This window comes from Podarcis raffonei, chromosome 10 (genome assembly GCF_027172205.1).
Source record: "Podarcis raffonei isolate rPodRaf1 chromosome 10, rPodRaf1.pri, whole genome shotgun sequence".
NCBI classification, from domain to species: Eukaryota; Metazoa; Chordata; class Lepidosauria; order Squamata; family Lacertidae; genus Podarcis; species Podarcis raffonei.
The window spans coordinates 32635220-32648506 of NC_070611.1; the positions used below are offsets into that span (position 1 = coordinate 32635220).

The window sequence follows — 13287 nt, forward strand, 5'->3', positions numbered from 1 at the left end:
TTTGATGGCTGGTGCCATGCTATTTTTATTGTATTTATTTGTATATTTTAAACTGCTTTTATAGATGTATATAGTTTTAATTTCATCAATATTTAATTGTTTTTAATGATTGTTTTTTTCTGTGTTTTTAGCAATTCTAGGTTTTATCTGTAAGATGCCTTGAGTCCCAACAGGGAAAAAGGTGGGGTATAGACAAGTATATAACAATAATAAATATTACTATGATTATTTAATTTAATAATGTGATATAAAATAAGCAGAGTTCCAGATGCTTTCTACAAGTGCATAGATAGTTTAAAAACAACTGGAAAACTCTAATAACTATTTCCAGAGGGCTAGTTGTGTAAGTCTCTTGCACCAACAACAATCAGAGACTCTTGTTGCACCTTAAAAGACTAGTCTTGATCATTCCTAAATGAATGAATGAATGCAGTAGGTTTCACAATCCCAATTACAGTATTACTGATTTCACTTATGAATTGCTTCCTATGAAATATCCTGAAGTGATTAACAATAAAAAACACATATAAATTCAATCTCTAGTCCATTGCAGTTAAAAACTGGGATAAAAAACTGTACTTATTAAAAGGCTTGTGGGAAGGCCTTCATCAGGCACTGAAAAGATAATACAGTCTGATATGTAACAAGAGGGTGTTCCAAAGAGTACACTAAAAGTCCAATTCCAACACAGTGTGGAACAGACCTGTTGATGCCCCTTTCCTGGAAACTTTTGAGCCGCAAACATTTGCTCCGCAAAGCACAGAGGTACTCCTCTTAGGTCTGCTTCACAAGTAGCCAAATTCGTACACAAAAGGCACGTGTGCCACACATTGAGAAGCCAGGTCTGTGTGCCATATGACAAGTGTGAAAGGGCGTCAAACATGACACTGTGCATTCAAATTCCTGCAGGGACGGTAGAAATTCATCTAGGAATTTCATCACATCTGAGGAGCCCCGACTTCTGGGGCAGGAACCTACTGGGAACTATTAAGGCCTCAGTCCTTGGGAAAAGAAAGGAGATTCTCCCCAGGTTCTACTGTACAGACCTGCCCACAAAAGAGGACAAAAGTTGTATAATTCAGGTCAAATCCTTGCACAAGGTTCAGCTAGTCTTCACATCTCTGACCAGCTTCTATTCAAGCTAGTCACTGTAAGACTCTAATACCTGATGCCTCAGTTTGCTTTTACCCTCTTCTCTCCCCATCCCCCTTTCCCCCTTTTGTATTGTGTCTTATAGAGCAGAGACATCACCTTGCCAACAAAGGTACGTATAGTCAAAGCGATGGTTTTCCTAGTAGTGAAGTATGGAAGTGAGAGCTGGACCATAAAGAACGCTGATCGCCGAAGAATTGATGCTTTTGAATTATGGTGCTGGAGGAGACTCTTGAGAGTCCCATGGACTGCAAGAAGTTCAAACCTATCCATTCTGAAGGAAACCAGCCCTGAGTGCTCGCTGGAAGGACAGATCGTGAAGCTGAGGCTCCAATACTTTGGCCACCTCATGAGAAGAGAAGACTCCCTGGAAAAGACCCTGATGTTGGGAAAGATGGAGGGCACAAGGAGAAGGGGACGACAGAGGACGAGATGGTTGGACAGTGTTCTCGAAGCTACCAGCATGAGTTTGACCAAACTGCAGGAGGCAGTGGAAGACAGGAGTGCCTGGCGTGCTCTGGTCCATGGGGTCACGAAGAGTTGGACACGACTAAACGACAACAACAAAGTGCAAGCCTACCAACTGTCTTCTTTGTTATTAGTAAGATTGTAAGAATAGCACTACTGCATCTGGCCAGTAGTTCACCTAGTCCAGCATCCTGTTCTTACAGCAGCCAACCAGATGCCCATGCAAGCAGGATCTTAGTGCAACAGCCTTCTCCTCTGTTGTGGTTTCTAGCACCTGATGTTCAGAAGTATGCTGCCTCCAACAGTGGTGGTAGAACATGACCACCATGTCTAGTAGTCATCAATATGAATATCCTTCATAAATTTGTCTATCCCTCTTTTAAAGGCTTCCAGGTTTGTGGTCATCACTGCCACCATTTTGTTATGCTGTGTAAGTCTCTTTTGGGAGTCCATTCAGCTGAAGAGCAATGGAAAACGCTTTAAATAAATCCTGCTCTATTCAATGGGAATAAAGTAATATTTTAAAACATTAATAAATCACCTTACCTATTCTACAAAAGTTGGAGATGTCAGAGATTGAACCTAGGACCTTCTCCATGCAAAGCATGCCACTGAACTACAACCTCTCAGTTCTACATGTTTGAAAGGAAGTAAACAAAAATATTTCCAATGGCGTAGGTAAATCCTACTTAAATGCAGAAAATGTGCTGAGCTAGTTACATTAAGACACTCTGCTATTTCTGGGTTCTTTAAATAGTGAAACTGTTATTGCCAAATTTCCAAATCCTACACAAACCATCCCATAACACCCTACTGAAAAATAAAATCAATTAAGTGTTGCCATGGCACCCTTCAACCTGACAGCTCATACTGGGCTACTATGAATTACCGTATATGCATAGTGGAAATATTAAACACTATCTGATTATACCAAGGTGTTAAGTCATGAACAGAAAGTTATTCTTTAATGGCAGCAATTGTGGGTATGGTTGGTAGTGCCTACATTCAGTCTACCTGCTAGATAAATGTCTAGATCAGCATAAAATGTGGCTTTGCTGTATTATAAAATTAACTCTGCCTATGGACCTAGGAACTCTTGCAAGTCATTAGCTGGAATAACCACACACTGCTATTGTCATGACAAGTTTTACAAAAGTTATATAATGCTGAAGTAGGGACACCACATACATATACATGGTTCAACAGTTCTGGATGGACGGACAAATCCAGATGGCCTGCAAAATTCTACCTAAATCACACGCCTTTAGTGCAATAATATTCTACAAAAGTCATGTTAGATTTGTTTCACAATTGTCATTGTAAGAAATGAGTATCATTCTCATTTCTGGATGGGAAGGCAACAGTTGGAGAACTTCCCCAAATGTCTAGGGCTGTAGTGGAGTTTCCCTGTATCACTATGCACCAGAGCTACTTCAAAAATCACATATTTCCTACATTGATAGCATTTATTGGCAGATCATGTGTTCCACAGCAAGAGAAGATGAAACTGCAATTCAGCACCTGGCTGAGGCCTTCAGGGAATTTCCTACATGCAGGTGCTATCTGTATGTATGACATGGCTTTTAATCAGATACAAAGGTTCTGATGTAAACATAATTATACCACTCAAACTCAAATAAATCACAAATCTAGACACAAACCTAAACAAACTTTTTAGCGGGTACATGATCTCACTGAACTCAACAGGACTTCTTTCAAAGTATGTTTAGATCTTCTGCATGAACAGATTTAAGTTTTGTATTTTGCACCTTGTCACCTGTATTAGATCCTCCAGTAGTTAATTTATGCCCTGAAATGTGAAAATTAAATACGCTCCTGCTCTTTCTTTATAAATATGGATTTCACGTAATTGTTTTGTTTTTTAAAAAACAAACCATTGAGACCATTTTTGATATATTACTCTTTAAAAGTTCATACAGAACAAGAGATGGAAAATACTATAAATGGTAGTTCAGGACAACAAACTAAGCATATGTTGTGGGGAGTAAAGGGATTACAAAAGATTACCTCTGCCCCAATCTTTTTCAATGAATAAGATTTACCTTCATACTGGCACCAAAGTGCTGCACACATGAACTTTCAGCCAGGTTTGTGGGAAAAGATGATTTGTTAATGTCTCCATTTCAAAATTATGTTATTGGAACTTTCCTATATATTTTCCCACATGGGAAAATGAGAGAACTTTATCCTCTAAGAGATGTTACTGGCTACCATTCTTTGCTCCGCCTTTTCTCTGTAAGGGGGAACAAGGGTGTGTGTATGTCAATTTAAACATGTTGGTAGATGACCAAGAACTTACCCACCCGGTGTTACACGTATCTGGTGCCTCATATAACCTGGGGCACCAGGTGCTAGCACACCAGTTCCACAGACCAGGCGGTGCTGCACTCAAACGCTATCACTTTATGCACAGGGGCAAAGGACATAACAATGGCAGGGGAGTACAATGCCTCATAGGCACACTGCTTTTGGTTTTTATAGTATCATGTGGAAACGGGCCATAAATTATTTCGGGGGTGGGGGGGCGGCTATGGTAGTTGAAAAATGTTGATTCTAACCCCACTTTGTCCTTACCCCTTCTCCCATGTGGCCGCTGCTCACCACTCGCTTTTCTGTGTCGCAAGTTATCCTAGGCCTTATATCTTAGACCAGGGTTTCCCAAACTTGGGTCTTCAGCTGTTTTCCGACCGCAACTCCCATCATCCCTGACCACTGGTTCTGCTTTTGTACCATGTTTGTGCTAATACTTTAAATTGTGAACTGCCCCGAGATCTATGGATGAATGGCGGTCTACAAATTTTAATAATAATGAAGGAATTATACAACAATAACGGGAGTTGTAGTCCAAAAACAGCTGGAGACGCTAATTTGAGAAACCCTGTCTTTAAACCATTCCCCCTTCATTAAGAGAAGTGTCTTATCCCTTTCCTGGAAACTTCTGAGGCGTTCCTCAATGAAGAAACGGGTACTACTCTTAGGCCTGCTTCCCAAGTGGCCAAATCCTTACCCAAAAGACACCACACACGGGGAAGCCCTGTCTAGGTGCCACACAGAACTCGCGTGGAAGGCCATCCCACGTGACAAGGTGCATTCAAATCCCTAGTTTCGTATAGGAATTCCATCACCTGGGGTGGGGTGGGGGCTGAGCGTAGCTTTTGGAATAGGAATAAACCGAGGACTATCCTGGCCTCAGTGGTGGGGAGGAGAAAGGAGCCTCTTCCTCCCCTCCAGGCTCAGATGAAGGGGCTCTTGCGACCCCCGCGCCACAACTCGCTCTCCAAAGGACGTGTGTAAAAGGTTCCCTCCCTCCCAGCGTGTAAATATCGGCTCCCCCGCCCGCCCGCCCGCCCGCCCCGCTTCCCCCGGATGTCTCGGGAGCTCTTCTTCTCCCACAAGGCCGCTCTCTCCACAGCTGGGCCTGGCGTCGCCGCCATCCTCCTCCTCTTCAGGCCCGCAAGCGCCTCCCGCCGACCGGGCTCCGCGCCGCGAGACTCCTCCGCGCCCGCCCGAAGAAGCCAGGCCGCGTTTCGCCCCCCTCAGAGGCTCTGGCGGACGGCAGGCGCCTGCAGGCCGGCACCGAGCGCTGGTCCCGCGGTTGCTGCCGGGCGGCGGCGGCGACGGCGAGGTCACGACGGCAGCGGCGGGGTCAGAGGGTAAAGGTCGCTCCCCCAGCATCCTCCGTGCAGGGTGCTCAGCCATCTTGGATCCTCGGGACAAGAAAATTCATGCGGTGAGTTCGGCCCGATTCTCCTTCCCCCCGCCGCCTCCCCCCCCCGCCGCGGCCCAGCTAGGCAGCTCCCGGGGGAGCTGGCGGGCGCCGGGGGAGGCCTTCCCGACGGCTCCGGCCCGCTTCGGGCTGGCCGAGGCCCGCTTCATCCCGCTCGGTTTCCGTTTGCTTTTGTCTCTCTCTCTCTCTCTGAGGGAGAGGAGCAGGGAGGGGGGTGAGAAGAGATGCGTGAGGGGAAGAGGAGGAGGAGGAGGGCGAGCGAGGCGACGCGCAGGCTCTGAGCAGGCAGCCCCGAGGCCCGGCCCGGAGCAAGGAGGGGGTGGGTGGGAAGCCCCGCCGCGGGAGGCGGCACCGCGGAGGCCCGTCAGGGCCGCGTCCTGCTTCTGCCCGGCCGCTCCTCCCCTGGGCCCGCTGCTTCCGTTCCCGCCGCCGCCGCCGCCGGCCGACTCGGGTCCTGCCTGCGCCTCCCGCCCAGCCGCCGCTCGGCCTAGTCGCGGCCGCCTCCGCTCTTCTCCCTCTTTCCCGCGCTGCTGCTGCCCTTTAGGCCACCCGGGTGCCAGCGCCGCGTCCCCCCCGATGCCTGAAGCTCCGGGTAAGGAAGCGACAAAGCAGAGCTCTCTGCCCCTTCCCGCCGCCTCGCGTCTTTCTCTCCTCCCAAGCGGCCTCGACGGCCTGTTTATTAGAATGGAAGGCCCGGGATGGAGGAGGGGGGTCCCTTTGCATTTGCTGGGTGGGGGGGGGGTGTCTTTTGCTGCAGCCGTACGACCCAGCGGCTGCGAAGAGCCTCCTTCCGGCCCCCGACGAGGTTTGCAGAACAAACTTGCGAGCGAGCGGTTGCGCTCTCTCTTCCAGGACGAGGTCTTTCTTGCGTGGATGGGCTTGTTTTTGTTTTGCTCGCTCGGGAGCGTGCACTACAGTTCCCCCGCGGTAAACTGATAACGTGTTTGTTTGTGTGTGTGTGTAAATAGTAACATTGCATTTGGGGGGGTGGGGTGGAGAAGCAGCTCCCTGGAGGAAGTGGCAAGGCTGCCCTTTGTTCGCGTTGAAGCTGTGTGTGATAATGTGGCCGATCCTGTCAACGTTTACTGAGCAGGAGTGAGGTTTTTGATGAGACTGAGATGGTTTGGGCCATTAAGGAGTTTTGATACCCGGCTGCCTTTAAAAAAAAAAAAAAAGTTCGAAGTTGAGGCCTTGCATGTAGCACATCTTTCAGCCCTGGCAAACTGCAACTTGCAAAACTGATCATGTTAGAACACAGTGGGTGCATTGAAGCTTCCCCTGCCTAGCCCCTGCTTTTTAAGCAAATATCATGGTGATTCTTACAATTGCATTGTGGTTCTTGAATTAATATATGTGATGTGGCATTCCTTAACATGCTCTTGTAAAGTTTATAGGGGAGTTGTAAGCATCCCAGGCAGCTGGTTGTTTTGGTCCTGTGTGGCCTGCTGGCACCTAGATTTTAGGTATAGGCTGTAAGATTCAGAAACAGTTTTGTGAGTCTGCTGAGCTTTCTACTTGGAATTTGTGTATTGTTTCAATCCTAATTTACAGTTTGTTTTTCAAAAAAACTTACGGTGGGAGTAATACTGAGCATTAATTACTTGTGAAATATTTGGGGAGGGGAGTGGAAAGTCAGTCTTCTTTTGCTGCTGGTAATTAATTTAATCTGTACACACACACACACAGAGTAATCAACATTAAAAGACTACATAGAAGCTGTTTCGATATGATACACAAAATAATACATCTGATCATAAAGCACAAATCATTTCTAAAAACACTGTTCACTTCATTTACTATTTGGTGAAAGACAACAACAAACATTGGTGTTCCTGAAATATAAATTTTCAGCTTTGATCTTAAAGATGTCATGAATGTGTGCAGGGAAATCTTTTAAATACCATAGTTTTAAGAAAAATCATTTTTAAGGGAAAGTTAAAGAGCAAATGTTACTGATAAGGCTGGATAATGAAGATTGTATAACTTATGACCACCAATAGATTTCTAATACAGTATGATGTAAAATGTCAAGCAGGTAATACCTTTTTCAAAATAATAATCAGAAATGGGTATTCAGCTCTTAATGAGATATGCATAGATTCTACCAAAGTCCATGTAGTGTAAGTTCTAAAAGCTACTCTGATAGTTGTTTGTGAGGGTGAACTTCTACTTCAGTGACTTCAGAAAATTGTTACAGATCATGACTTTCTTCTTCCTGTTGATAAAATATTAGTGATGTGGCTTTCTCAGAAAGAAATTGAATAGAATATTTTTCTGGAATTTTTATGTGTGCAAGTGAGGATAATTTCATCAGTAATTTTTCTGATGTCATAAAGTTTGATCTAATTACAGACTGTTTATTTTACTTGTATTCAGTGAGCAAAAACTTGCCTAATATTTTTTTGCAACTGGGATCCATACATTTTTGCTGATGGACTCCTTAAATGGGAAATTTTCCACAGAAAAAGCACTGGAAATTTTTCCAACCATCACCATTAGTTATGCCTTAGAGTAAAGGTTTTCAACCTTTTTGAGTCCACAGCTCCTTTGACCCAGCTGCATTCTTTCTGTGGGTCTTAGGAGCCCAGTTATGTCACCCTTTGCCTGCAGAGTCAGCAGCCCCTCACCCCTTTTCAAACATGCTCCCTTGTGGAGTGTTCCCTCAGCCTCCTATCTCCTCTCCTTGGGAGTCCTGGGCAGCTGCAGCTGCCGCCCCTGTTCTCTGAGCTGCCCCCTGCCCCAAAGAGAGGTGCCTTCTCACACTGCCCTGCAGGACTTGGGAAGCACCCCCTGGCCAGCCCCAGAGGCACCATTCACCTGAGGAGCTTGTAGCCAGGGGTGCTGTAACAAACAGTTGTGTAAGTCTTTTGGAGGCAGAGGCGCAAGAGGGCATCAGAGGAGGGAAGAAAGGAAAGAGGGACAGAGGCCAGTGTTGCCTATGTGCAGCACCCCTGACTATCATTCAAGGCACCCCAGGGAGCCATGGCACACTGGTTGAAAACCACTGCCTTCAAGGTTTCTTCTCATTTTAAGCAAGACATGACGTCTAGATTTATGTACTAAAGTAACTGCAGAAAATGGTTAGTAATTATCAGGAGTAGTTCTTAAGCTCAAAAAGTTGTACTTCAATGATGCTCCCTGAAAAGTTGTCAGATACTCATGTAACTGAAGCAGAGGTCTTCTGATGTCTCTGGTGGATATTTTTATACCGTAAAGTTAGTTTTCCATGGTGATGAAGGAATGGGTGTATGGCTTGTGTATGGATTCACTGCACAAAATTTTGAACTGTTTAAAGACTGTAACCTTGAGTACAAACAACTTACCTGTTAAACTCGAGTAACTAAAAGTTGCATGGAGTAGGTGACATTTTCTGGAATTACTAATATATAACATAATGATTGATATTGTCCATCGTTATGCATAGAGTTGGATTCAGAGCTGGCCTTTTTATAAATGGAAGGGACTGCAATCCATTGGAGGCTCCTGCTGATGGAACTGGGGAGCAGGTGGGTGGGAGGAGGCTGATTCTCAGTGCAGACTCCCACACCACTTCACCCACTGTTCAGAAGGGTCTCTCAGCCCTCTGGAACAGACTTTCCAGGAGAAGGAAAGAATTCACAGAAAGCAAGAGGGCATCTTGTGAGCTCTGTCCCACTCAAGGGAACTCTGGATCCAATTATACATTACTTGGAAATCATAAGTTATGGCAGTTACTTCATTTGCAGAGCAGTCCCGTGCATGTTTACTCAGAACTAGTTCCACTGTTTCAGTGGTGCTTACTTCCATGTAAGTGTGCCACTTAAAGTGGCACATTACTAGGTTCTACAATTTGCCATGGAGATACTTTCCTCTTAGCTTATTAAAACTGCAATTCTATGTACATGTACCTGGAAGTAAACCCGCTTTAATTCAGTTACACTTATTTCTGAATAAACATGCAGAGAAGTGCATTCCATGTTCACTAGAGTATCTGAAACACAAAAATTAATGATATAAAATCAAGTTTCTTTCAAGGATTCAAAATAGATATTCACAAAGTTACCACACTGTGACCATCACTGTTTCTTTATTTCTTAAGTCCTTCATAAAATTATTTGCAGTAGTTTCAGAGTAATGCAAGTGTGAGTTTCTTTCTCTTTTTTAAAAGGCTGTTTAAGGCAACTTAAGATGAACATGTAATGGTTATTTATGATGAAATAAATAACCAATATATTAGATAGACCAATATATTAGATAATAATTTGGACTAGTAATGTAATATTTACAGGCAATAAAACTCCATGTACTGATTGACTGCAGTTTCCCAGAACATGTATATACAGTAGATGCTTGCACAATAATCAAATATTATTTATGTACTACTTAAGTAACATGTTGTTTACATGTTACTTTCACATGGAGTTGCTTTCTGTGTAGACAGTATATAGTACTTGAGGCAGTCTTTGTCCTCTGAAACTTTCCTGCACTTCCTGGTTTGTTAAGGTATCTCAGCACATTGTGACACACTAGACATGAAATGTTATGAGGGTGAAGACGATAACAGTTGTTTGTATAATGAGATGTCTTCATAGAATGAAGAAATAGTATTAGAATGTCAAAGAGGGTAGTGAATATTATGGAGATTCTACCCGTTTCTATATGTATGTTCACCTGAGCATTTTTAATTTATCACTTTAGCTTATTGCTTGCTTCTGTTTTTAGCAATTATGTGTGAAATACACTATATATGCCTGCTCAGCAATGAGCCCCATTGAGTTCAGTGGTGTTACTCCCAGGTGAGTGGATATAGACTTGCAGCCTCGGGTATTGATCATAGTTGATACTGTTATTGAACTGTTTTAGTGATGAAACTGAAATGCTTAACAAGTAGTCTGTGACATCATTAAACTTCTTGGCACATTTGAACTAGCTTTAAAAGTCAAAATTGTACTTTTACAGGTAGCAGAAAGATTTGCAACCTAATTAAAAATTTTGCATAGGATTTGGCCTCCCTGCAGGTTCCTTGTGATAAAAAGCTTCTCCTATTTATTTCCGAGTAGTGGACAATGCAAAGCTCTGACGTCCACAAGTCTTGTGTGTTGGGACTCAGATATGCCTGCCATTTAAACTTGCCCTTTTAGCATACACATACCGTTAAAAACTTGTTTACATTTGACTGGTAATACTTTTGTATATTAAGTATTCTCAAATTAGGTTATTGAAAAGCTAAACTAGTAAATTTATTCATTTAGATTTAAAAACATTACAGAACATCCAATTTAACTTTATGTATTCAGGGTTGTATCTAACTAAGCCATACTCTGACTAGATCCACTGAAATAAATGAGCTTAAGGTAGCCATAGTTTTGAATGGGTGTGGTTAAGCCACACTTGTTTGGATACCACCCTTGGTTCTAAAATCAACTTTGGGGCTTCCTGTGATTTTATTTATTACAATAATTTATATCCCATCTTTCTATGGAAATTGTGTGCCGTTTGGTATTTACAAATAACAGGACAGACTTTCTGATCAGAAACTATCTGACTGTGTTCTGCCAGGTGATTATAAGCTACATGCTTCCTTCAAACAGTTCTGGGTTGTGAGGAGTTGATTTAAGGGTTGGGCCTCTTCTCTGGATAAAATTGTATATTAGAATTCTGTTTTCATTTAAAAAAATATTCATCCTCAAACTAAATAAATCTGTAGGCCTTGAATGCAACTGAGTTGGAGAGCCTCTGTCCATAGCTCATACAATTTCCTTGTCTTGGCAGAGGGACAATAATTGATGATTTTTAAAGCAGTTATTTGGGTTATGAAGTATACAAATGCTAGGAGGCTCTTTTGAACTAAAGTATGTAAAAACAGAATCTGTTTATAATGCTGCCAGGTAGCCAAATGAACCTCTGCCTGGCCTACTAGTGTGCTTTTGGTATGCAATATGCAGATACACCTTTTCATAGTATAGAGGTAGATGTTGTCACCTGCTCATGCCTGCACATCCAGTTTCTGTTAGAGGTACAGAAAATGGACAGCCCTGTGTTATCACTGTACATTAAAAGGTAATTTTGAAGATGGCAGGTTTTTATATTTCATGTGACCTTGAAATTGGTTAGCATTGTTAAGTTGCACAAGAATAAAAGGAATGGACTCTCTAGGTACCAGGGAGAGAGTAGTGTAGAGTGTGTATAGTAAAATTTAACAAGAGACATTAGTTTTTAGTATCTTGGAAAGCTTTAAGTCCAGGGTTCAAAATTAGCAGGGCGCCAGGTGAATTTTGCATCTAAAGATTCTCCATTTGCGAGAACCTAAAAAAGTCTGGGTGCTATTTTTTGCACCTGGCTGATATTCAAGGATTACTGAAATGCATGTGCTTTAAACCTCAAAGTATATGTTAAGGTTAGACAATATGTCAAAGAGTTTAACAATAAAGAGTAGAGTGTTTGGAAAAAATGAAGTATGGTACCAATATTTTTATTGTCAACACCAAATTAAACATGTATTAACAATTTCTGCTAAAAACTGATATCAACAATGTGTCACTTACGTGAATTACGTATTAGTTCATGCTTATCAAAATAAATAGGGTTGCCGACACCCCCCCATGGTGACTAGACATTCTGTTTTGACTCCCACAACCTAGGTCCCAAAAGCCATTTGACTCCTAGCTTTTCTATCCCACTTTCTAACACTGTTCAAGCCCATTAGGATTTGAAATATATTTGTTCTTATTTGAAATAAATTAATTAGGAATGTGTATTTGGATTTCATTAATGAAATCAATCTGATATGAAAACACTCTCATCTTCCTAGAATAATAGTATAAAGATGATATTGGAACTTAAAATATGAACATTGCCTTCCTAGAGCACATTACCGAACATTCAAAAAGGAGAGATAATCATGGGATACTTCAGCTACCCTGAAATCTGTTGGAACTCAATCTCAGCCAAGAATGTAAAGTCCAACAAATTCCTCACTTTCTTCGCTGACAATTTCATTTCCCAGAAGCTTGAAGAAGCAACAAGGGGATCATGTGTCTTGAACCTAATGGAGGAACTGGTTGACAAAGTGGAAGTACTGGGAACCTTGAGAGGAAGTGATCATGTCCTCTTAGGTTTCATGATAGAGGTAAGGGAAAGCTGAGTGTAGTTGGACATGCACCCTGGACTTTAAGAAGGCAGATTTCAAAATGCTTAAGTAACTTCTGGGTGAGATCCCATGGTCAGAAATATTCAAAGAGAAGGGAGTCCAAGAGGAATGGGAGTTACTTAAAGGAGATATATTGAAGGCCCAAATGCAGACAGTTCCAACAAGAAAGGAAAGTGGGAGGCATCTAAAGAAACTAGTGTGGCTACAGATCAGCTGAGATGTAACAACGGCATGTATAAGAAATGGAAGAAAGGGGAAATCACAAAGTAAGAATATACATGAGCAGCCAACAAATGCCGGGAGAAGGTCAAGCAGACCAAAGCTCAGAAATTAGCTCAGGCCTTCAAGAGAGGTTAAAAATAATTTTTAAAGCTTTCTTCAACCATGTTTGAAAAAGCAAAAGAGAAAGAAAGAAAGAAAGAAAGAAAGAAAGAAAGAAAGAAAGAAAGTATTAGGTCTTCTGCATGGAGAAATGCTCTTCGGTGGCAGAGAGAAGGTGGAACTACTCAACATGTACTTTACCTTTGTCTTCACTTAAAAGGAAAGTAGTGCCCAACCTGGTGATAACATAATAAATGATGCAAGGAGAGAGCTTCAACCCAATATAGGAAAAGAGGTGGTAAGGGAACACCTAACTACTTTAAATGAATTCAAATCTCCAGGACATGATGGGCTGTATCCAAGGGTACTAAAGGAGCTTGCGGATGTAATCTCAGAGCCTGTCTATAATCGTTGAGAATTCTTGGAGACAGGTGTGGTCCCTGCAGATTGGAGGCAGGCAAATGTTGTC

At 42.7% G+C, this 13287-nt stretch overlaps 1 protein-coding gene across 10 annotated transcripts in view; it reads left to right on the plus strand.

The window, feature by feature from the left end:
- The first annotated feature begins 5022 nt into the window (after positions 1-5022).
- Positions 5023-13287, plus strand: part of CNOT2 (CCR4-NOT transcription complex subunit 2) — a 57336-nt gene continuing 49071 nt past the window's right edge. For 6 of the 10 annotated variants that reach the window (XR_008332353.1, XR_008332355.1, XR_008332354.1 and 3 more), the window contains exon 1: positions 5278-5371. The gene's annotated coding sequence lies outside the window, so the exon portion shown is untranslated. Of the gene's footprint in view, positions 5372-5697; positions 5961-13287 lie in introns of those variants that run through there. The other 4 variants (XM_053404536.1, XM_053404537.1, XM_053404533.1 and 1 more) reach the window with 4 other exon arrangements.